This window comes from Halichoerus grypus, chromosome 12, assembly GCF_964656455.1.
Source record: "Halichoerus grypus chromosome 12, mHalGry1.hap1.1, whole genome shotgun sequence".
In the NCBI taxonomy this organism is placed as follows: domain Eukaryota; kingdom Metazoa; phylum Chordata; class Mammalia; order Carnivora; family Phocidae; genus Halichoerus; species Halichoerus grypus.
Genome location: NC_135723.1, coordinates 36335630 through 36362576, shown reverse-complemented (window position 1 = coordinate 36362576; position 26947 = coordinate 36335630). Strand labels below are relative to the sequence as shown.

At 36.8% G+C, this 26947-nt stretch overlaps 1 protein-coding gene across 4 annotated transcripts in view; it reads right to left on the bottom strand.

Annotated features, from left to right (window-relative positions):
* Nucleotides 1–26947, bottom strand: part of ANKIB1 (ankyrin repeat and IBR domain containing 1) — a 149830-nt gene that overhangs the window by 99775 nt on the left and 23108 nt on the right. The window lies entirely within an intron of this gene.

The window sequence follows — 26947 nt, the reverse complement described above, 5'->3', positions numbered from 1 at the left end:
TTAAACTGTAACATTTATCCACACAGAGACTGTTAAGTTTTCACAGGCTGCTCTTTGTACTATGAAAGTTATCTACATGTATGAGCCTTTCAATTTTCCCTTTCACATGGGCAGGAAATTACTTGACTGAATTTTATGGTTGAATACACTTAAATCTCTGTATAAATTATGTATAAAATAGACTCAGCCAATTTGTGGGAGAGTGAAAATGTAGGAAATTTTGCTCATATATGAACTTCAGAATAGGTGTTAAGTTACAGTAAAAAAACCCCACAGTCCTTGGCTAGTATGCTCAATAATAAATGCTACTTTCGCTCCATTCCAATAAATGTTTCTGAACCTACTCTTGAACAATGATTGAAATTAGTGATAAAGGACATAGCATATGTGAAGGCAGGTATGAAATAAAAGGACTGTTCAAGGAATGGTCAGTACACATGGAGTTCAGGATCTCTAGTTTTGAACAGAAGATAAAACAAAGTAAGTTGGGGCCAACTAAGAAACTTATACTTTAATCTGTAAAGAATGGATAATTAAAGTCTTTTATGCATGGCAGTGATATAATTATTTTATGCTTTAGAAAATTAACCATTTGGACAGCATGGAAGACAGACTGGAGGGAGGAAAAGATAGAGGCAGAATACAACAGTCCATCATGTTACCCAATTAACTCAGTGGCAGGCTGGACATTAAAACGTAGCTTATTTAAGAAAACAGTTGAAAATAATATAATTCGTTCAACACAAGTTTTGTACAGGTAGTAACAGTTTCAAGAGAATACAAATTAACAGACTGAAAAATAAATGAGTTTTTTTTTTTTTAAAAGTTTACTATAAAACAGAGGTTCTCATCCTTCTTTCGCTGTACGTTGATTAACCTGGAGAACTTAAAGAGTCCCATTAGCCAGGCTGTACTCCAGAGTAATTAAATCCGTTTCTAGGGGGTGGCACAAGGGCACTGGCATTTCAGCTCCTTGGGTGATTTCAATGTGCACACACCACTGTATAAAACACTCGTAACTCCCTCCAGCCAAATGGTTATATCTGAGTATGGAGACGAAGATGAACAGGCAGGATAAGACAAATGCTAAACCTATTTTAGAGATGGGTGTTAACCACTGACTTACTATAGCAGTGTATTTTCTGGCCCACATCTATACTTGATGAGGTCACCATTTGAGTCTTTTAAGGGCTCTTTGTTACTGACATTTTTACTTTAAATATGCAAATACATATGCATAGTAGAATGAGTAAAGAAAAAGATAACTGGAAGATAATCACAGCATTTTGACAAATAACCACCCTATTTATAATGTATATAAATATTTGTTTTATGCATAATATATACTGTATAAGTATGTATACATATAAATTGGATCACTACATAATTTAAATATATTTTTTTAAGATTTTGTTTATTTATTTGACAGAGAGAGACACAGCGAGAGAGGGAACACAAACAGGGGGAGTGGGAGAAGGAGAAGCAGGCTTCCTGCAGAGTGGGGAGCCTGATGCGGGGCTCGATCCCAGGACCCTGGGATCATGACCTGAGCTGAAGGCAGCCGCTTAACGACTGAGCCACCCAGGTGCCCCCATAATTTAAATTTTTTTATTTAATTTTTCAGAGGGTTGCTGAATCTTTAGACTAGAGTACTATTCCTTTATCATTTCATCTAGAATGAGAGAAGAAAATCCTTCCCTCTGAAACTTTTACACTTATCATAATATACTAAAGACACTTTTGGGATTTTTCAGGGACACCCTGTATTTTTTTTTTCTTTTGTTTTTCAGATCTAGGAGCCATGTGTTTATTCTCAGTGAAATAATCTGTGTTCTGTAGTACTGCTTTAACTATTTTAAGGACTTATTATTCTGAATGAGAACTCCATTCAGTTTACTATATATTTCAATCTATAACCAAATATAAAACATATCATGTAGATTCTAAAGGGTCTTTCCTCAGGATATGAAAACTTATAGTTGTTTGGTCTTACCTTTCTTCCCTGTTAGAATGTAGCTCAAATTATAAACATTTTTGGAGTTTGGATTAGATTAATAAACAACACATTTTCTTTGATTTACATTATACTTTAGCAAATGTTCTATAAGAAAAGTAAATTCTATCCAAGATGTGAAAAAAGAAATATCTAAGAAATCAATGATATCTTGGGGTATTTATTTTAAGTAACAAGATACTTAAAAAAAAAAAAATACTCTGGGGCACCTGGGTGGCTCAGTCAGATAAGCGTCTGCCTTTGGCTCAGGTCATGATCCCAGGACCCTTGGATGGAGTCCTGCATCAGGCTCTCTGCTCGGCAGGGGGCTGCTTCTCCCTCTGACAATGCTTGTGCTCTCTCTCGCACGCACGTGCTCTCTCTCACAAATAAATAGATAAAATCTTTTTAAAAAATCAATAATACTCTAAATGTGCATTAATCATTACTGTCACTCATGGTAAAAAGCATAATGGCATCTAGAAACCTTTTTGTGGTTCTCAAGTCTGTTTCATTTTTTTTTAGATTTTTATTTATTTATTTGACAGAGAGAGACACAGCAAGAGAGGGAACACAAGCAGGGGGAGTGGGAGAGGGAGAAGCAGGCTTCCCGTGGAGCAGGGAGCCCAATGCGGGGCTTGATCCCAGGACCCCCTGGGATCATGACCTGAGCCGAAGGCAGACGCTTAACGACTGAGCCACCCAGGGGCCCCAAGTCTGTTTCATTTTTAAAATTTGAGTTCAATAAAACCTGAAAGTTAGCAGGAAATGCATCATTTAAAAGTCATAGCTCCATTCCCTCAGATTATTCTTACAAGTCTTATCTAGAAATTTGCCAGATGTGTCTTTTAACTTTTTCACAGCCACAGCTAGTATAACCTGAAGTGACTGTTCCCTCTTTGTTTGAATCAAATTCTTAAGTATTATTTCCCCAACTTAAGATAAATCTATCTCTTCATGAAGCAGGTGAAGGGTTATCAAAGAGGTGAAAATAATTCCTTATTTGGGGCTTTTAAGTTCTACAGGAAAATCTAGGCAAAAATTCATCATTTTTCAGTGGTAAAATACAGCATTTGATAAGTCACTTAATGAAAAAAGTAAGAAAAATGTATCTTATCAATGGACTCTAGAAAGCTTTCCCTAATTTCTGATTAACTTTTAATTGTGAAGGGCTCTATAACTCTTGCTTTAAATCATTGTCTCTCAGCTTCCCTTTTCACAGGTTAATAATCTGCAACAAAACTTCAAGTGCACCTAAATTAATAAACTACTACCAGAAATCTTTTATAGAATATAAAGTTCTTCAGAAATAACTTGCTCTTAGCTTCTCTGTTTCCACAGAAGTAAATTATTTTTAAAGTCATAATTATGGATTGAAGTTGTTGCCTTAAATGAAATAATTGGTTCCCATTCTTCATCTACCTAGAAGAAAACCCATTACACACATTGACCATCTACTTCTAATTCATCCTTCTGCAACTGTCTGCACTACTGATAAGAATAACAATTGTAATTCTACAACTAAACGTCTCTTTAGCCAGAATAGAAACAAGTAGAAAGTTCATTCAACCAGTCAAGTCCCAAGCCCACTCCACTCTAGGTTGAAATCAGGGAGATGTACCTCAAGGAAGAAGATTCCAGAACTCTCTACATCCACAGAAATGTTTAATTGTTATCACAATAATACTTAGAGGGGAGGATGGTTTAAAAACAGACTCTAAGAGAATTTTCAAAGGGTAAGGTAAAAATTAAAAAATAAACAAGAAATAAGGACAGAAGAAAAAAAGCCAGGAAAAGTCAATACACTACAGCAGACAAAAAACGTGGGCAAGTCATATGTTAAGCTATCAACCCTGTTCATTCACTAATTCAACAAGCACTATTAATCTGTAGTTATTTTCATTTGTCACTATGCACCAGAATCACCTGGAGAGGTGATTTCACCTGGTCTAAGGACCAAAAGGCCAGAAAGAGAATTTAAAAAACCTCCCAGTTGACTGTAACATGGAGGTCAGACTTGAGGACCATGGGTTAGTTTTGAAACGATGCTAAGCCAAAGGTCCTGGCAAGCAGTGTGATGGCAAGGGAAAGTGTAGGAGGTGGAAAGACTTGTGCTCAAATTCTGTTCTTATATTACCAAGTAACTTAACTTTTGATATGTTTCCTCATCTGCAAATCAGTAGTATTAATATCTACTTTCTTTAGTCAACAAATATAAATGAACAAACATAAATATCATTGCACCTATGGAGTTTATATTCTAGTGGGAGTAGAGAGATAAGCACTGTAAGGCTTTGATTTTGTTCTGTGTGCAACAAGGAATTATTACAGGTTTGGAGCTACATTTTTCTCAGGCTTTAGCATTTTTAGAAACTGCATTCATAGTTTATCCATGTTGATACATGAATCAATAGTTCAATCATTTTTATTGCTGAGTAGTATTCCACTGCATGGATGTACCACTGATTATCCACATATTAAAGGACATGTTGGTTGTTTCCAGTTTTTGACAATTGTTAATAAAGCTATCATAATATTCACATACAAGTTTTATGTGAATGTATGCTTTAATTTCTCTTGGGCAAATATCCAGGAATGGAATTGCTGGGATATGTGGTAAGTCATTTGTCTAACTTCATAAGAAACCACTAAACTGTTCTCCAGAGCATATGTACCAATTCATTCCTATGAGCCATGTATGAGAGTTACAGCTGCTCTGTATCTCAGTCAGCATTTGGAATTATCAGTTTTTTGGGAGTTGGTTTTTTTTTTTTTCCTCCCTTTTTTCTCTTTTGGTAGCCACCCTAACGGATGTATTATGGTATCACATAATGGTTTTAATACCCATTTTCCTAATGGTTAATGATATGAATCATGCCTTGATATGCTTATTTGCCACGAGTGTATCTTGATTCTATATCTAAAATGTCTGTTTAGATCTTTTGACAATTTTTAAGATGGATTACTGCTGAATTTGAGTTCCTTACATATTCTATAAAAAACGTTCTCTGTTAGAAATGTGATTTGCAAATATTTCTTCTAGTCTGTAGCTTCTCTTTTCAGTCTCTTAACAGTGTTCACAGGCCAAAAGTGTTAAATTTTGATGAAGTAAAATTTATCATTTTTTTCCTTTTATGGACAGTGCTTTTGGAGTCATATGTAAAACTCTGCCTAACTCAGGTCATAGGGATTTTCTCTTATATATTCTCTTGGAAGTTTTTTAGTTTTAGGTTTCACATTTGAGTCCATGATCCATTGTGAATTAATTTCTATAAAAGATTGAGGTATGGACTGAGGTTCATTATGTTTTATGTACAGATATCCAATGGTTCCAGCCCCATTTATTAAAAAGAATGTCCTTTCTCCACTCAATTGCCTTTGTACCTTTATCAAAAACCAAATGAGTAGCAAACTGAATTCAACAATACATTAAAAGGATCATATATACCACAATCAAGTGGGATTTACTCCAGAGATGCAATGGTGGTTCAACATCTGCCAATCAATCAAAGTGATACACCACATTAACAAAATGAAAGATAAAAATCATATGATCATCTCAATAGATGCAGAAAAAGTATCTGATAAAATTCTACATCTGTTAATGATAGAAACTCTCAACAAAGTGGGTACAGAGGGAACATACCTCAACACAAGGCCATATATGAAATGTCTACAGCTAACATCATACTCAGTAATGAAAAGCTGAAAGCTTTTCCTCTAGATTCAGGAATAAGACAAGGATGTCCACTTTTGGCCACTTTTATTCAACATAGTCTTGGAAGCCCTTGCCAAAGCAATTAGGCAAGAAAAAGAAATAAATTAAAAATAAAGGAGTAAAACTGTCACTATTTGCAGATGATATGATACTATATATAGGAAATCCTAAAGACTCTGCCAAAAACTATTCTAATAAATGAATTCAGTAAAATAGCAGGATATAAAATCAATATATAAAAATCTGTTCTGTTTCTATACACTAATAATGAACTATCAGAAAGAGAAATTAAGAAAACAATTCCATTCACAATTGCATCAAAAAGAATAAAATACCTAGGAATAAATTTAACCAAGGAGGTGAAAGATCTATACACTGAAAACTATAAGACTCTGATGAAAGAAATTGAAGATGAGACAAAGAAATGGAAAGACATTCTATGCTCATGGATCAGAAGAATTAATATTGTTAAAATATCTGTACTACCTAAAGCAATCTACAGATTCAGTATAATCCCTATCAAAATTCCAATGGCATTTTTCACAGAAATAGAACAATCCTAAACTTTGTATGGAACCACAAAAGGCCCCAAATAGCCAAAACCATCTTGAGAAAAAAGAACAAAGCTGGAGGCATCACACTTTTTGATTTCAAACTATATTACAAAGCTACATAATCAAAACAGTATGGTCTTGGCGTTAGAAACAGACACACAGCTCAATGGAACGGAATAGAGAGCCCAGAAATAAACCAAGCAAATATGGTCAATTAATTTATGACAGAGACTCCAAGAATATACCATGGGGAAAATATAATCTCTTTAATAAATGGTGTTGGGAACACTGGACAGCCACATGCAAAAGAATGAGACTAGATCACTATTTTACACTATACACAAAAAATTAACTCAAAATGGATTACAGACATGAATGTAAAGCCTGAAAACTGTAAAACTCCTAGAAGAAAACAGGGGGCAAGCTCCTTGACATCACTTTTAATGATGATTTTTTGGCACAGACACCAAAAGCAAAGGCAACAAAAGCAAAAATAAACAAGTAGGATCATATCAAAGTAAACAGCTCCTATACAGCAAAGGAAACCATCAACAAAATGAAAAGGCAACCTAAATAATGGAAGAAAATATCTGCAAATCATTTACCTGATAAGGAACTAATATCCAAAATGTATAAAGAATTCAGTCAACTCAATAACAAAAAACAATCCAGTCAAAAGATGGATAGAGGATCTGGACAGACATTTTTCCAAAGACATACAGATATAAGGCCAACAGGTACATGAAAAGATTGTCACCATCACTAATCATCAGGGAAATGCAAATAAAGCCATAAAGAGACATCACCTCATATCTGTTAGAATGGCTATTATGAAAAAGACAAGAAATAACAAGTGTTGGTGAGGATGTGAAGAAAAGGGAGCCCCTGTACACTGCTGGTGGGAATGCAAATTGATGTAGCCACTAGGGAAACCACTATGGTGGTTCCTCAAAAAATTAAAAATAGAACTACCATATGATCCAGCAATTCTAGGTGTTTACCCAAAAGAAAACAAAAGCACTAACTTGAAAACATACATGCACCCCAATGTAGCACTATTTACAATAACCAAAATATGGAAACAACCTAAGTATCCACCAATGGATGAATACATAAAGAAAATGTGATTATATACATATATATATATATGTCAGCCATATAAAAAAAATGAAATCTTGCCATTTGTGACAAATGGTTGGACCTTGAAGGCATTATGCTCAGTTTAATAAGTCAGACAGAGAAAGATATTGTATGATCTCACTTACATGTGAAATCTTAAAAATCAACCAACAAACAAAAACGCCAAACTCACAGATACAGACAATAGACTGGTGAAACTAATAGAATACTGTATATCAATAATACCTCAATTAAAAAAAAAGAACAGTTGCTATATTTATGTGCATCCAATTCTGGACTCTGTTTCGTTTTTCTGTGTGTCTATTCTTTCAGCAACACTCTATTATCTTGGTTACTGGAAGAACTGACATCTTAACAATATTGATTGTCCCAATCCATGCACATGGTATTTCTGTCTATTTATTTATGTCTACTTTGACTGATTTTTCAGTCAGTATTTTGTAAGTTGGTTGCATCACACAAATGGCATACATATTTTGTTAGATATATACCTAAGTATTTATTTTTGGGGGGTGCTATTATAAATAGTACTATAAAAAATTTTGAAGTTCCTATTGTTCATTTCTAGTATACAGAAAATACAACTGAATTCACATATTAGACCTTAAAAACTATGAATTTACTAAATTCACTTATTCTAGAAGTTTTTTGGTAGATATTTTGGGATTGTCTAAAGTAGGCTCATGTTTTCTATGAATAGAGGCAGTTCTATTTCTTCCTTTAACATCTACATGACTTTTCTTTTTCTTGCTTTATTATACTGGGTAGATTGATTTTTTAGTTAGCAAAAGTTTAAGGAAAAACAGGATTATTTGTATAGAGTATATAAATATGTCAGGGGAGATATTTAATAATCACAAAGTGAAAAGTGGCAATTTTACAATGAAGAAACATGGGAAATATCACTTTAACCAAGTGATTAAGATTAACATCACCAATAAATCATTTTCTCTTAGTACACTAAAAAAAAGCACATTACTTCTGTAGTATTCTTGTGAAAAAAATGCCTAACATTGACCTAAATATGTGCAAGTATCAGATAAACTCAAATTGAGCGACATTCTACAAAATAACCGGCCAGTACTCTTCAAAAGTATCAAGGCCATGAAAGACAAGGGACTGTACAACTGTTCACAGATTAGGGGAGACTAAGGAAATGTGAGAACTAAATGCCATGTGGGATCTGAGATTGAATTCTAGAACAGAAAACAAAGTCATAAACGGAAAACTGGTGAAAACCAAATAAAGTATATAATTTAGTTAATATTGTACCAATGTTAATCTCTTAGTTTTGATAACTGTAGCATGGTTATGCAAGATGTTTATATTAGGGCAAGCTGGGTAAAGGGTAGGCAGGAATTCTAGGTCCTACTTTTTTTTTTTTTTAAAGATTTATTTATTTGAGAAAGACAGACCAAGCAGAGGGAGAGGGAGACAAGCAGACTCCCTGCTGAGTGGGGAGCCCATAATGGGGCTGGATCCCAGGACCCTGAGATCATGACCTGAGCCGAAATCTAAAGTAGGACGCTTAACCAACTGAGCCACCCAGGCGCCCTTTTCTGTCTTATTTTTGCAACTTTTCTGTAAGTCTAAAATTACTTTAAAATAAAAAGGTGAAAAAAAAAAAATTCTCCTAGCTTCTGGGTTGAGAATAGACCACAGGAAGGCACAGACAGAAATAGGGAGAATGATATGGAGGATGCTAGGGTAATCCAGTTAACAAATTATAGTTTCGGGATGCCTGGGTGGCTGTCAGTTAAGCGTCTGCCTTTGGCTCAGGTAGTGATCCCAGCGTCCTGGGATTAAGTCCCGCATCCGCCTCCTTGCTCAGCGGGGAGCCTGCTTCTCCCTCTGCCTGCCGCTCCCCCTGTTTGTGCTCGCTCTCTCTCTCTCTGGCAAATAAATAAATCTTAAAACAAACAAATTAGTTTCATAGACCAGGATGGTACAAACTGAGGTGATGAAAAGTATTTGCATTATAGATCTATTCTGAATATTATTTCCTGAAAGAAAGCTTTAAAGAGTGTAGAAACAGAAGAGTCTCGGATATTAATTATCCAATAGAATAAAATAACAAAAGGAATAAAATAAGGACAACGTCTTAAATTCCCAAATCCTTGAAGAACCATTCCCCACTAGAAAATGAGTAGAAAGGACACTCCAAGAAAAATCAATGCTATTTATTACTAATTTTGGTACCAAACGTCTAACCCCTACCCAGTCTCTTAACCCAGAGTATTTAGCTGTGCCATGTGTAAATCACAAGGTCCACTGGCCCCTCTAGCTTAGATTTCTCTGATGGTGAGAAGAGAAAGAGAAAGAGGGGAAAAAAGGTTAAGACTAGCTGTGTGAATGCATTACATTCCTGCCACTTTGTACCAAAACGTACAAACCCTAGAGGCCCAACTATATCCCTAAAAATTCCTTGATGTTAAAACATTTCTTTTAGAGAGGAATAAGGAAAAAGGCATGTCTTGCCCTCTTCTAGAGCCTAAGGTGTAGAGTTAGCTTCAGTGATAACAGGGTTTAAGGATGTGATCATAGAAGTATGCAGGTGCAGGGGTAGTGGTAGTCTTTTGGATTTACCTTCTATAAAATCTTCAATGGCTTCCTACAAATGACAGATTATAGTCAAATTCTCAGGAAGTGCATACCTAAGGCCGTACCATAAAAGTGTTTTCAAAAACAATGAGTTGGGGATTTGCATAAGGAAATAAGATAAGGCTGAATAGCTAGGTAGGACAGGACCCTTAGATTCCTGTCCTAAGTTTGGCTTCAGCTTTCAACTTAATTTCAGATCATCACAGTTCTAAATGATATTTCGCACTTCTGAAATGATAGGATTATTATATGATATTAATATAATAATAATTTTGACTTTAAACTTGGCCAGTGTAATTTAGTGTTATATATATATCCTGTTTGCTCTGACAGACTGATTAAATGCAATGGGGTGTAGTGAAAGAGCTTTTAAGCTAGAAAGACCTAGAATCTTGGCAAGTCTGTTAATGACAACATCCATTTTCTTGTCAAGAAAATAATACTCATGGGGCGCCTGGGTGGCTCAGTCGGTTAAGCGTCTGCCTTCGGCTCAGGTCATGGTCCCGGGGCCCTGGGATCGAGCCCCACATCGGGCTCCCCACTCTGCGGGAAGCCTGCTTCTCCCTCTCCCACTCCCCCTGCTTGTGTTCCCTCTCTCACTCTCTCTGTCAAATAAATAAATAAAATCTTAAAAAAAAAAAAAAGAATTGCTTTAAGAAAATAATACTCATTTCTGAGGGCCATTGTAAAGATTAAACGTAATAATGTACATAAAGTTCCACAACTCATAAGAAATAATTAACACAACATATCCTCTATTCCACTAAAGACTATAAAGTACACCCATACAAGAAATACCTTATATTTCTCTATATGAAGAATGTTTGTAGTATTGAATTTTTACTAATTAAACTCATAAGATCACAGAGATAGAAAGGACTACATTTAAATCCTATCAGCGTATACTCCCAAGATTTAACATAAAAGATTTAATGGCTTGTAAGTAAATGCCTTTCACATTAGATAACCTAAAAAGCCCATCCTGAAATTGACCATAAGATGATCATTGAAATCCTGTATGAAATGTGTTTGGTACTCTTTCATACTTCGTATGGATGTTAGAATATCATAGGCATTTAATGAGATACAGGTTGCCCCAAAAGATAATGCCAGGAAAACATGACTTATTAAAATTTAACATGACTTAATGTTCACGTTTTATTCTTTTAAGAACTGGGATGGCAAACTGCCATTTTTAAAAATCCATGCAGATTTTAGCAACTAGCAACAATAACAATAGAAAGTATTGCAGTAAAATGAAACTGGCATAGTTCCTTAGGAAAAATGACTTGAGATAAAAAGGCTGAATATGACTGACCAAATGACAATAAAGAAGGCCTTTAGAAATATGATGTCAAGCTAGTGAGAATCTACTAAGGAATCTTCCATCCTCCTGTAAGGTTATGACTCACTGTAGCAGCTGGTTTCTATGCACCCTTGACCCCTCAACATAAATCCCTTTATCTTAATTCTGTTACTATAACAGATTTTTAAAATGTAAGCTAGGGGCGCCTGGGTGGCTCAGTGGGTTGAGTTTCTGACTTTGGCTCAGGTCATGATCTCAAGGTCCTGGAATCGAGCCCCGCATCAGGCTCCCCGCAGAGAGGGCAGTCTGCTTCTCCTTCTCCCTCTGCCCCTTCCCCCTGCTTGTGCTCTCTCGGTCTCTCTCTCAAATAGATAAATAAAATCATTTTTTAAAAAACGAAAGCTATATTACTTTATTATAAACAAAAAACTCTGAACGCAATCATTAATTAACACAACTAAGGATACAGTTTAAATGTCATAAGTATACTACTAAAATGTTAACTTATACTCACCAATAAACAAAACAAAACAAAACAATAAAAAAAGCAATTTAGGGGGTGCCTGGGTGGTTCAGTCGGTTAAGTGTCCAACTCTTGATCTTAGCTCAGGCCTTGACCTTGGGGTCGTGAGTTTAAGCTCCCTGTTGGGCTCCACATGTGGAGCCTACTTAAAAAAAAAAAAAAAAAAAGGAAAGAAAGAAAGAAAGAAAAGCAATTTAGGCTTGCTATCACAAGAAAACTGAAATGATTTACAAGCACTGATTTTTAATGAATGCATGGAATCATAGGCATAGAAAGGACAGCCAATAGTTTGTCTGTCTTCTTCATTAGGTTATGGGGAACCTATTTTATTGTTCTTGTCTAAGTCTAATGCTTCAGTAAGATTCAAATTTATATTACTGAATGCACAATCAGTTCACAGTACTTCTAAGCAATGTATGGAGTGGTGCAGGTGTCAGCAAATGTTTCCTTTTTTAGTTTCTTAATTTTTTATTTTGAGATAACTGTAGATTCACATACAGTAATAAGTAATTTTAAAAGACACAGGCACTTAGCACAGTGCCTGGCACACAGAAACCCACTCAACAAATGTTAGCTATTAGATAATTAGAAAAAAGGAAGAAAGCATTCATAATGGGCCTTTGAGGAAGAGCTTCTCTACAGAATGCTTGAGGTGTACACACATAATACCTTAAATAATCTCTCAATGACCCCAGCAACGAGGGAAGCAAAGGAAAGGAGGATGAACCAGGATGGTACCAATTCTGGCCTTGCTATTAACTTGCTATGTGGCCCTGGCTATCAGTCAGTCTCATTTTCTCACTAGCCAAATGGACCTTAGGGCCCTGTGTGTTCTGGCCTCAGCTGTCCCCTCTCTTCCCTTATCTCCTGCTTCTTTTCCCCTTAGGGTGTTGCTCTAGTTGCACACTGTCTGCATTCTAGTTTTTCTACAAACATGCTTTGGCCTTGGGGCCTTTTCACAGTCGGAAATGATCTTCCTCAGAGAGCCCTTCCTTGGCCACTTTTTAATACTTTATCCCTGCTTATCTTTTCTTCATAAAACATATGTAATGATATAATAACTAATGATTTACTCATTTCCTCTCTTCTCCACTAAAACAAGTTCCATGAAGGCAGTCTTTATTTGCTTCACTATCATATCCAGCCCCAAGAGTAGTATCAGGCATTTGTTGAATGGATAATTGAGTGTATGTATGTATGTATGTATGTAGGGTTCCTAAGCTCCCTTTTCAATTCTGGTATGCTATGATTAAATTATGGGCTTGTGGAATTGGTGAACATCTCAGAAGTTCAAGTCTGAGCCTGAGGTCTAAACAGTTCTTTTGGCTCCTTTTCTTTTCTTTCTTTCTTTCTCTCTCTCTCTTTCTTTCTTTCTTTTTTAAAGTAATCTCTATGCCCAACGTGGGGCTCGAGCTTATGACCTATAGATCAGAGTCATGTATCAAGAGTCATATGCTCTGCCAGGTGCCCCTTTGGTTCCAATTTTTGATAACTGCCTTGCCTTAATGGACCTTTAAAAATCATCTCCAAATGTAACATACACATCCTAACCACAGCCACACACATGCACAAATAGACAAATATCACTGAATTCAAGAATCATTGTATGCTATGTGTGAAACACAATACATACACAATATTTCCTTAGCCTGGAATATTAGTCCTTATACAGTTTAATCCCAACTTACATTGATAACTTCAATTCTGACCATACTCCTTTCCAAAAAATCCTCTACTCTGGCTATAGTGGACTATTTATTCTTCTCGGGGACACCAGTTAATCTTCTGTGCCTTTGCCCTCATTGGTCTGTTTGCTTGGAAGGTACAGATTCCCCTTCATAACTGCCAAATACCTTATCTTTCACAGTTGTCAAATGTCTCATCTTTGAGGTCCAACTCAAATATCACCTCTTCTGTGAAGCCTTCCTTGATCTCTCAGAAATAACTGTCTACTCCATAGGCTTCCATCATAGTGATCATCACGGTAGTCTACTTACTTTACCTGTTTTTCCTCTTTAATCACTCATGGGCTTCAAAGACCTCAACCATATGTTTGCTTTCTCCTTATTGCTAAGGACCTATACCTGTGCCCAGCACAAATATTTATCAAATTGGATGTTAACATGGCACCACAACTAAGAATGCTTTCTAACCTTTGCTGGCAGACTTGATCAGGTAGTTCCTCCTTCCTACTGTTCAAAAGTTGGTTTCCTTAATATTTCTACCCACAGCAAACTTTTTCTGTAAAGGGCCAGACAGTAGATATTTTAAGCTTTGTGAATCATATGATCTCAGTCGCAACTAGTCAACTCTGCTGCTGTAGCTTGAAAGCCCTAGGCAGTATGTCATAGAATGGTTCCAATAAAACTTCATTTATAAAAATAGGCAAGGAGGTTTGGCCTATGGGTTGTAGTTTGTCAACGCCTGATTTGATGGAAGGAGTACAGCACAGTAGAACAATTTGGGTTGGAATCCCATATTTACTATTTCCTAGTTCTAGCACAAATCCCTTAAAGTCTTAGGCATAAGGTCACCTGCCTTGCAGCATTGTCATGATTATCTAGGTAAAGTATGTAATACAGTGCCTGTCACATGGTAGGTACTCAACAAATTTTTTAAAAAGATTTATTTTAGAAAGAGAGTGGGAGGAAGGGGGAGAGGGAGAGAGAATCTCAAGCGGACTCCCTGCTGAGTACAGAGCCCAACTCGGGGCTCAATACCACGACCCTCGGTACTCAATAAATTTTATCTCCCTTCCTCTATCAGGATCTGTAAGTCATTAATAAAAGATTCAGTTGTTGCCTTTAAAGAACTCAATACTCATTCTTTTTAACAGTGAAACCTTAAGAAAAATGTCACCAACTCTATGTTCTATATCAGGAATAATATATAACCGGTAGTCTAGACTTTATCAGTTTTTAAACTTGCCAACAGACACCTATGTTTTTTCAATTTCTTCTGAACCAAGGTTAATTCCATTTTCATTATATTTGTAGGTCAGTGCCAATATTAATAAAGTTTTCTCCTATGTAACTGCACTTACAAACACTAAGTGAAAGGGTTATAGAATTGCGTACAAAGCCAGGAAAGAGAATCTCACATTAGAAATTACTGCAAACATGCATACACACATACCCCTATCTTTGGCAGGAAGTAAGCGGTCTTAGTCTTAAAATGTTGTTAAAAATGAAGTCTGGTTTAAGAGCTTTGGGTTTAGCTTGCCTAACTGCATATTAAGTCAAAGTCAAATGTGGCTTTACCTTTGGTGGCTTCCCAGAAGTTCATGAACACCTCCAGTTTACAGGAAAACTTATGAGTATTAGACAGTAGTGTTATGAAAACAATCTGAGCTGAGAAAAATCTTTTAACAAAGAAAGCAACTTCTCATTAATAGGCATTCCTGAATTAAAAATGCACTTTGGTGTTACTACAGTATCTTCATATGGCAGCATTCAAAATACAATGGCTATACAAACGCAGAAGTATTATCATGACAGTACTAAAAAACTCAATGTGGCAGTTTGGCTGCCTGAGGTTTCTCAGCAACCAAGGAAAAGGAGATAATCCAACATATTCTGGCCTCTCTTGGATAACTTTTATGTCCATATAGCTTTCACTGTGGAAAAGGATGCTGCAGTCAGAAAAGGCAGAAATGAACATCGCTGCCAAGGGCAGCACCTGACTGCCTCTCTTTGCCAAACTAGCAAATGAACACTGAAAACAGCATGAGGTCAAGCAGAAAATTGTCCAAACTTGGGATATAACCAGTCTATAAAACATTACTCTTACTTTTCTATTCCTATTAAAACATAATTATCTGTAATGATCACAGAACTCAGAACTCTCCACACAAGTAAATTTTTCAGATAGCTGAAATTTTTCTTAGGCAATATTCAGCTTTCATATACTTGACTTTCCAACTACTTAAAATGTTAATGTGTTATATTCGAACTTCCCCTTCACCACTACTTTTCATACTTTGAATTCAGAATTTCACATAGTGCTGAAAAATTAACATTTCAGTCTCTAATGCTATAGTGCTGTCAGCAAATAGCTTAATTTCTGCAACTTTGGCGTCTCTGATTATTCAGCAGTGTGAGAGATAAAGGTTGCCTAAGAAATGTGAAAATTATAGACCCATCCCCATGAAAGTTGGCTCACTGATCTTCTGGGTGCTTTTGGCTATATTGGCTAAAAAAGGGTGGGGACCGGGGGTGGGCATGGAAAGGGAAGAAGAGGAGTACATCCCAGGTAATACCTTTTTTAAAAAAATTAATTAAAAAATTTTAATTGAGGTATAGTTGACACACAATGTTATGTTAATTTCAGATATATGACAGTGATTTGACAATTCTATACATTAAGCTTGCTCATCGTTAAGTGTAGTTACCATCTGTCACCATACAAGTTATTACCATATTAGTGACTATAATTCCCTATGTTGTGCTTTTTATTCCTATGACTTGTTTTATAACTACAAGTTTGTACCTCTTAATACTCCACTTTTAATACTCCGCCTATCCTTCCCACCCCCTTTCCTCTGGCAACCACCACTTTATTCTCTGTATTTAAGATCTGTTTCTGTTTTCTGTTTTTTAGATTCCACATTACAAGTGAAATCATATGGTATTGTCTTTCACTTAGCATAATACCCTCTAGGTCCATCCATGTTGTTGCAAATGGCAAGATTTAATTCTTCTTTATGGCTGAGTAATATTCCTGTGTGTGTGTGTGTGTGTGTGTGTGTGTGTGTGTGTGTATGTGAGAAAAAGAGAGAGAGAGAGAGGGAGAGAGATCACATCCTCTTTATCCATTTGTCTATCAATGGACACTTAGGCTGTTTCTATATCTATTGCCTATTGTAAATAATGCTGCAATAAACATAGGGGTGCATATATCTTTTTGAATTAGTGCTTTTGTTTTCTTTGGGTAAATACCCAGTAGCGCAATTACTGGATCATATGGTATCTCTATTTTTAATTTTTTGAGGAACCTCCATACTGTTTTCCACAGTGGTTGCATTAATTTACATTCCCACCAGTGTATGAGGGTTCCTTTTTATCCACATCTTTGACAACACTAGTTCTTTTTTTTTTTTTGAGATATCTTTTTTGTTCTTTCCTGCAGGTTGGAGGATAAAGGGCCCAAAAATATTCCCAAAGGTGAGCTTTGGATAGCTTAAAGATGTTAAAATTTGTAGCATTCTCTCCTACAAATGAGAGGAAAAAAGGTTACATCAGCTCCCAGGACTGGAGCAAAGCTTTAGATAAACCTAGAGGGGGAAAATGGGGTAGGGGTAGGGGGCCGCTTTCCAAGAGTTTCTTTAACCTAGCTGCTACTGCAGCAACCAAATCCTCTGGCATTTCCAGATGTACCCCTACATTCCCAGATGTACCCCTAGCCCAACACACACACACACACACACACACACACACACAATGTTAACTATGTAAATGCTAAATTTCCTTCCCAGATGTACCCCTAGCCCAACACACACACACACACACACACACACACACACACACACACACACACACCTATAATGTTAACTATGTAAATGCTAAATTTCCTTCTAGGAATATTTAAATAAATTAACAATGAGACAAAAGGTAAATTTTTACAAAATACCTTTGTATTTTGTGGGTATTATATCTGGATGTATGATAACACTGATGTATATGTTATATGCTTGTAATTTCACATATGCTAGAGAGATCATCCCAATTGGGAAAAGCTGCAAAGAAAAAATGGTAATGGAACAAAATTTTCTTGCTTTTTTGCTGCTGCTGAGCAGATCAAATTTAAACTCTTTGAATATTAGGAACAGACTAAATCTCCATAACTAATGATTTTGCCTATTCGAAGCTCTGCAGAAAAGAAGACAACATAAAAGAAGAAATCTCTAGATGTAGGTACAATTTTGGAGTTTTAAAAGGCAGTTTTTACTTGCTAATGAGCTCTTATGAAATGAAATTTCTGATCATTAGAGGCTGATGATTTTTCAGACTGATGTACATATTTTTGAGTGGGTCAATTTGGACTGTAAGATTGATAAGATAAAAAGGCTAATAAGAAAGCCTTGCTTGGGACGCCTGGGTGGCTCAGTCATTAAGCGTCTGCCTTAGGCTCAGGTCATGATCCCAGGGTCCTGGGATCGAGTCCAGCATCGGGCTCCCTGCTCAGCGGGAAGCCTGCTTCTCCCTCTCCCTCTGCCTGCCACTCCCTCTGCTTGTGCTCTGTCAAATAAATAAAATTAAAAAAAAGAAAAAAAGAAAGCCTTGCTTGTTGCTTGGATTTGGAACATAGCTGTTGGGCCTTGTAGAGTCTTTCCTTTGCAAAAGACTAGCTACTAGCTTTTTTGGAATTCTGAATTTACAGGCCCTAATTGCCTGAGCCTGACCCTAGTAAAACCTGAAGCTGTCTGATATAGGCTGTTTTAGCCTCAGCACAAGCTCCACCGAACTGAAAGCAAGCAGAGGCTCAATGAACAGAACTCAGACTCTGGGAGTGCTGTAGATTTAGGACACCCCTCTGTGGGGCCCTAAACTATGAAAACATCAATGGATGCCAGCTGGATTGTCTGGGTCACATCCACATGCCCACAATAAACGTCTTATTCTCTGATGGGACCATCTAAAATTAGGCTACTAATCGGCTCTATATTCCTGATGCAGAGAGGCTAATTGCATTCCTAACTTGTGATTCCTGCCAAAAGCTGCAAGCTGGAGGAGGGCACATCACAAAGAGTGTGACCCCACCACTCAGTACTGACAGAATGGATTCTGGACTTCCTCTGGGGGATGGCCCACTGTTGGTGACTTGTGTTCAGGCTTCCAAATTAGTTATAATTTACAACAATGGACTAAGAGTCTGACTCTAATTCCATCACCTTTCTCCTGGTAGACACACCCCAATGAAGCACTCTGATTATTAAATACAGCTGTCCAGAAAAAGGGATTGATCTTTTCTAGGCTGCTAACTAGTTAATTAGCCAGGACAAAAAGAGAGGGAAAGTTATCCCATTTTGAAAAATTCTGAAAAGTCCGGATTTAAATCCTGACCAATTCCTGAACATAGTAATATGTCTTTCTGGTCAAATTATATAAAAATGCTTTTCTATAAAAATGCTTTTGTCCTTGCAGCCAATCCTTGTGGATAAAAGACTGGGTGAGAACAGGGAATGATTGAAAAAAATGTAAACTTAAGACTGTTAAATGAGACACACTGATTTTGTAACGAAAGAGACAAAACAAAAATCTGGCACCTGGGGAGGTCTGGGAAAGAGTATCATGATCTTTGTCTCTGGGAACTATACTTGGAGGTGTTCTCCTCTTTCTGAAGGAGGCTGCCTTTCCAAAAGGCTATGAGCATTCTCAATTCAAACTGACTGCTGAGCTATGATCACACCCCACAGTCCTGACAAGAAAGCAAAGGGTACCCTATTTCTTGTACTTTCCATGTAGAATACCTCTAGATGTGGTCCATACTTACCAGGCAGATAAACTGATGTCATGGTCAAGCAAATCTGTTTGGAACTGTCTGCCTTCAGGCAGTCCTGAGACCAAATAATGGACTGAATTAACTGGACTGGATGGAGAACCTTAGGGTGAAAGACCAGAGAGTAGGCGGTCACATTAGGGGCCCTGTACTGCCTAAAAATGTCCTGTTGGGACTATCCTAACAACCGTGAATTCTTTGTTTCTAGGGGTATTACATATGGCCTCTAGAATTGCACTTCTTTGTGTGTATGCTGACTATTGAGGACATTGCTTCAGCCCTAAAAGGCATTTAGGTCACTTCAACTTAACAGATTTGTGCTGTGTCTTAATTGATGCCTTGGGCTAGATAAAAAAGAAACTTAAATACAAAAACTTAAGGAGAAGCCACCTAGCTTTCTGAGACAGACTTTTCTGGTTAATTAAATTTACCAATTAGAGGTTCAGCCTAAATTCTGAACATCTTAAAAGCATAGGTATAAAGATGCCTTGACCAACTGCCAAAGGGATGGACTGTGTAGAAAAAGTTAACAGGCTTGAGACCGCTATCCTTAGAAAGGCCTGCTTGCAAGGAAGAGCCCTTGACAGGTGTCTTGAAACTTAGATTTAATGAGCTTTCACACCATTCCTTAACTGATAGGAGTGGTTCAGTGTACCTAAATTGTTTCTAAAAACACTAGTACATGCTTAACACTTCCTTTTCTTCTGGGAGTCTGGAATTTTGGTATATGCTAGGCAGAAGGTACCAATGTGACCAGCCTTCAGTAAAAGCTTGGGCACTGAGTCTCTAGTGAACTTTCTTAGTAGACAACATTTCACACATGTCACAATCTGATCCTGGAGGAATTAGGTGCATCCTGTTTGATTCCATAAAGAGAGGAGGACTCTTGGAAGCTTGCCCCATGCATCTTTCCCTTTGCTGATTTTGCTTTGAATCTTTTTGCTATAATAAGTCTTAGCTGTGAGTACAGCTTAGTCTTGTGAGTCCCCCTAGCATATCACCAAACCTATATGCTGTCTTAGAGACTGGACACACTTATATTAAAAAAGCTTTTAAAATGTTTCAACATTTGAAAATCAACTAACGTAATCCATCACAGAAACAAACTAAAAAAAAAATCACACATCATATCAAGAGATGCAGAAAAAGCATGTGACAAAACCCAACACTCGTTCATGATAAAAATTCTATTTAATAAACAAGGAATAGAGGGGAACTGTCTCAGCTTGATAAAGAACATCTACAAAAACCTACAACTAAAATCATACCTAATGGTGAGACACTTGAAACTTTCTCACTAAGAACAGGTACTTTTCAATATCAAACTGGAGGTTCTAGCTAATGCAAATAAGACAAGATAAGGAAATCAACAGTATATAGATTGTGAAGAAAGAAAATTATCTTCGTTCACAGATGACATGATCATTTATGCAGAAAATCAAAAAAATGGACAAAAAACTACTAAACCAATAAGCAATTATAGCAACGTTGCAGGATACAAGGTTAATATACAAAAGTCAACTGCTGGGGTGCTGGGGGGGCTCAGTAGATTGAGCATCCAACTCTTAATTTCAATGATCTCAGGGTCATGAGACTAAGCCCTGTATTGAGCTCCATGCTGAGCATGGAACCTGTTTAAGATTCTCTCTGTCCCTCTCCCATGTGCGTGCACGCAATCTCTCTCTCTCTCTCAAAAAAAAAAAAAAAAGTCCATTACTTTCCCATATACCAGCAATGAACAAGTAAAATTTAAAATAAAAAATACTATTTATAGAACCACCCAAAAATATGAAATATTTAGGTATAAATCTAACAAAATATAGACAAGATCTACATGAGGGAAACTACAAAACTGATGAATGAAATCAAAGAAAAAAATGAAAAACGATGAGATATTTCATATTCATAGACAGGAAGACTCAATATTGTCAAGATGTAGGTTCTTCCCAACTTGACCTATAAGATTCAATTCAGTCCCAATCAAAATTCCAGCAAGTTATTCCGTGGATGTTGACAAAATGATTCTAAAGTTTATGTGGAGAGGCAAAAGACCAGAGTAGGCAACACAATACTGAAGGAGAGGAAAAGTTGGAAGACTGGTGCTACCCGACTTCAAGATTTACTATGAAGCTACAGTAATCAAAACAGTGTGGTATTGGGGTGCCTGGGTGGCTCAGTCGTTAAGTGTCTGCCTTCGGCTCAGGTCATGATCCCAGGATCCTGGGATCGAACCCTGCATCGGGCTCCCGGCTCAGCCGGAAGCCTGCTTCTCCTTCTCCCTCTCCCTCTGCCTCCCCCCCGCCTCCGCCGCCGCTTGTGATCTCTGTCAAATAAATAAATAAAATCTTAAAAAAACAAAAAAACAAAACTGTGGTATTGGTGAAAGAAGAGACAAATAGATCAGCAGAACAGAATAGAACTCCAAACAGACCCACGTAAGTATAGTCAAATGATCTTTGACAAACAAAGACAATACAATGGAGCAAAGACAGTCTCTTCAACAAACGGTGCTGGAACTACTGGACATCCATATGCAAAAAAATGAATCTAGACAAAGACCTTACACCCTTCACAAAAATTAACTCAAAATGGATCATTGACTTTAAATGTAAAACTCAAAATTATAAAACTCCCAGAACTTAATATAGGAGAAAAACCTAGATGAACTCAGGTATAGTGATGATTTTTTATTTTATATGTATATATTTTTTTTAAAAAAAGATTTTATTTATTTATTTGACAGACAGACATAGCGAGAGAGGGAACACAAGCAGGGGGAGTGGGAGAGGGAGAAGCAGGCTTCCCGCTGAGCAGGGAGCCCGATGTGGGGCTTGATCCCAGGACCCTGGGATCATGACCTGAGCTGAAGGCAGACACTTAACGACTGAGCTACCCAGGCGCCACTTATATTTATTTTTTAAAAAGATTTTATTTATTTATATGAGAGAGAGGGGGGTAGAGAGAGAGAGAGAGAGCATGAGCAGGGGGAGGGGCAGAAGGAGAGAGAAAGGGAAACGGAGAAGCAGACACCCCACTGAGCGCAGAGTTGGATGCTGGGCTAGATCCCAGGATGCTGAGATAATGACCTGAGCCAAAGTAAGACGCTTCACTGACTGAGCTACCCAGGTGCCCCACAATGATGATTTTTTAGATATGACTCCAAAGGTACAATCTATGAAAGAAATAATGGATTAGCTAGACTTCATTAAAATAAAAACCTTCTCTTTTGTGAAAGACAAAGTCAAGAGAATGAGAAGACAGGCTATAGACTAAGAGAAAATATTTGCAAAAGACATATCTAATAAAGGACTGTTATCCAAAACATACAAAGAACTCTTAAAACTCAACAAAAAAAATTTCTGATTTAAAAAAATAGGCTAAAGATCTTAAGAGCCACCTCACCAAAAAAGATAAATAGATGGCAAATAAGCACATTAGAAGATAACCCAAATCATATGTCATGAGAGAAATGCAAATTAAAATAACTCTAATTACCACTATGTATCTATTAGAAGGGCCAAAATCTGGAACACTGACAATACCAAATGCTGGCAAGGATCTGCAACAACACGAATTTCATTCATTGCTGGTAGGAATGCAAAATGATACAGTCATTCTGCAAGACAGTTTGGTGGCTTCTTACAAAACTAAACATACATTTAGGATACGATCTGGTAATCACAATCCTTGGTGTCTACCCCAAGGATCTGAAAACTTATGCCCACACAAAAACCTGTACACAGATGTTTATAGCAGCTTTACTCATAATTGCCAAAACCTAGGAGCAAACAAGATGCCCTTCAACAGATGAATGGATAAATAAACTGTGGTATTCCAGACAATGGAGTATTCTTCAGCACTAAAAAGAAATGATCTATTAAGCCATGAAAACACATGGAGGAACCTTAAGTGCACATTATTAAGTGAAAGAGCCAACGTGAAAAGGCTACAGACGGTACAATTTCAACTATGTAACATTCTGGAAAATGCAAACTTACAGAGACAAAGATGAGTGGTTGCTAGGGATTGAGGGCAAGAGAGGGATGAACAGGTGGACCACAGAGGATTTTTAAGGCACTGAAAATACTCTGCGTATAATAATGATGGGTACATATCATTATACATTTATCCAAATCCATAAAATGCACAACACCAAGAGTAAACCCTAAGGTAACTATGGACACTGAGTGATTATTACATTTTAATGTAGATTCATGAACTGTAACAAATACACCACTTTGGTAAGTAATGCTGATAATGGGGAAAGCCTTATAGGTTGGTGGAGGAGGCCAGAAGCTATATGGGAAGTCTCTGTATCTTCCTTTCAATTTTGCTGTGAACCTAAAAAGCTCTAAGAAAATTAAATCTTAAAAAAAACACCCAACTTGAATCCTAATCTTTATGTTAATCTCTCTGCATTTGTTTCCTTGACCATATAATGGGCATGAGTTGTTGTGAGAAATAAAACTGTAAGTACTTAGGGGCGCCTGGGTGGCTCAGTCGTTAAGCGTCTGCCTTCAGCTCAGGTCACGATCCCAGTGTCCTGGGATTGAGCCCCGCATCGGGCTCCCTGCTCTGTGGGAAGCCTGCTTCTCCCTCTCCCACTCCCCCTGCTTGTTCCCTCTCTTGCTGTCTCTTTCTCTGTCAAATAAATAAATAAAATCTTCAAAAAAAAAAAAAAAAACTGTAAGTACTTAGCACAGTGTCTAATATGGAAGGCATTTAATAAATACATACTCCCCATTCCTGCTTTTTTTCCCAGAAAACTTTTCTGCTTATTGGTTCATAACTTTAGGACGGTTGAAAGAGCTCAAAATCTGACCACTAGACAAATGATGAATGACTGTCCAAACCCAAGTTGTGCAACAATTTCCAATTGTTGTGTGTTCATTACCTCTTTTCAATTCACTTTAAATAGTCCTAGAAACTAAAGTTACTTAATCTAAACTGAATACACATGTGCATTAAGATAAGGTAAATAAAAAATAGACAAAAAAATATATGCCAGGCATACACGAAAATTTAAAACAGGACAAATCTGTTTAGGTCTTTTACATCCACTAAGTTAAGGAATCTGAGTAACATTAAATGAGATTTCTATAAGATAGAGGGAACTCATAGAACTATCAATCCAAACCCATGTTTGCTACCGGTATGTTTATGTGATATAGTTTCTATACTCAAGAGATATTTTACTTCACTTGAAAATGTTTGATTATAATTAGTTAATTTTAAAGAAAAGTGCACATACTTACACAAAAAGAACAACCAACATGCTTAATATATATTCAGTATTGTCAAAAAGGCTGGTCCCCATTTGTCAAGATAATCTCATTTAAATTTAGTGTGTTCTGCCTACTAGAACTTCAGGACTAAAGTAAATTATTTTTATGCAAACTAATGTTCTCTCATGTTTTCCTATTAAAAGATGAACTTCAAGCAGAAGGTCATAATTCTTACAATTTATATGACATTAATTTAAGAAAGTTCTAGGAAAAATAAAAAAGATCAGAAATAACACTGAAAAATACTTGAGTATGGTACCTAAAATCTATGACTTTAAACAGTTTATGCTAAATATACATCACTAGTAACAAAATTACGCTGTCAAAGGATTTTTCTAACTTCTTTTTTAAAAATATTTTTATTTATTTATCTTTTTATTTATTTGAAAGAGTGTGCGAGTGGAGGGGGAGGGGCAGAAGGAGAGAGAGTCTTAAGCACACTCTTCACTGCACTTGGAGCCCAATGTGGGGCTGGATCTCATGACCCTGAGATCACAACCTGAGCTGAAACCAAGAGTCAGACGCTTAATGGACTGCGCCACCCAGGCACCCTGGATTTTTCTAATTTCTGAAACCGAGTGTGTGTGAATGTTAAAAATGGAATCAAATTTCCATTTTAGGAGTTTTAAATTATGGTAAAATTCCATTTTATTTTATTTTTTTAAGTAGGCTCCATGCCCAGCATGGAGCCCAACACAGGGCTTGAACTTATGACTCTGAGATCAAGACCTGAGCTGAAATCAAGAGTCGGACACTTAACTGACAGCTGCCCAGGTGCCCCAAATTATGGTAAAATTTCAGATAAACATCCAATATCTGTATACTGGAAGGTTATTAGTATTACCTACTACACAGGACAATACTAAGAGAAATAGAACAAAAGAAGGGACACAGCCAATTTCCTTCTAATATCATAGTCTTTTTATTCACAATAAGGTATTTGAAGATTGTCATCAGGGAGAAGGATGAGTGACTGGTTAACCTCTGATGTCACGATCCTACTTTAATAGTCTAGTGCGAAAGAAACACAGAGTAGAAATGCCTGGTTCTTTACTTGACAACTGGGACAAATAAAAACATCATTGTGTTTCTATTTCCAAAACATAACAACTCAGTAACAAAAAGCTAAACAATCCAATTAAAAAATATGGGCAGAGGAACTAAATAGACATTTCTCCAAAGAGGACATCCAAATGGTCAACAGACACATGAAAGATGCTCAAATATCACTAATCATCAGGGAAATACAAATCGAAACCACAATGAGATATCACCCCACACCTTTTAGAATGGCTACTGTCAAGACGACAAAAAACAATAGGTGCTGGTGAGGATGTGGTGAAAAGGGAACACTTATACATAGCTGGTGGGAATGTGAACTGGTCCAACCACTATGGAAAACAATATGGAGATTCCTCAAAAAATTAAAAATAGATCCAGGGAACTATATAATCCAGCAATTCCACTAATGGGTATATACTACCAAAGGAAATGAAAATAGGATTTTTATAAGGTATATGCACTTCCATTTTTACCACAGCATTATTCACAATAGCCAAGATATGGAAACAACCTAAATGCCCATCAATGGAAAAATGGATAAAAAAAGATGTGTTATATATACATAATGGAATATTACTCAGCCATGAGAAAAGATATCCTCCCATATGCAACACCATGGATGGATCTTGAGCACATTACCCTAAGAGAGGTAAGTCAGACAGAAAAAAACAAGTACTGTATGATATCACGTATACATGGAATCCCAAAAAAAGGACCTATTAAAAAAAGAGTGTAAAATAGTTGTTACAGGGGTGGGGGATAAGAGTTACGGTACTTAAGGGTACAAACCTGTAACGAGGAATCTATAAGCCACAGAGATCTAAGGCACAATATAATGAATACAGACAATAATAATTATACTGTAATTATATGATAAACATCACTATATTGGCAATCATATTACAATATATAAATGTATCAAAGTAACATGCTGCTGGGGCACCTGGGTGGCTCAGTTGGTTAAGCGTCCGACTCTTGGTTTCAGCTCAGGTCACGATCTCAGAATCGGGGGACTGACCCTGCATCAGGCTCCACATTCAACATGGAGTCTGCTTATCCCTCTCTCTCTGCTCCTCCCCCTGCTCTCCTCTCTCAAACAAATAAATAAAATCTTAAAAATAAAAAGATGCTGTATACCTTAAACATATACAATGTTAATGTTAAATTAATTAATTAATTAGTGCCATGAGGAGAGGGATAAAAAGAAATGTACCAAATAGAGGTGATTATTTGGTAAATATGATGGTCACATTTTTTCACCTTGACAC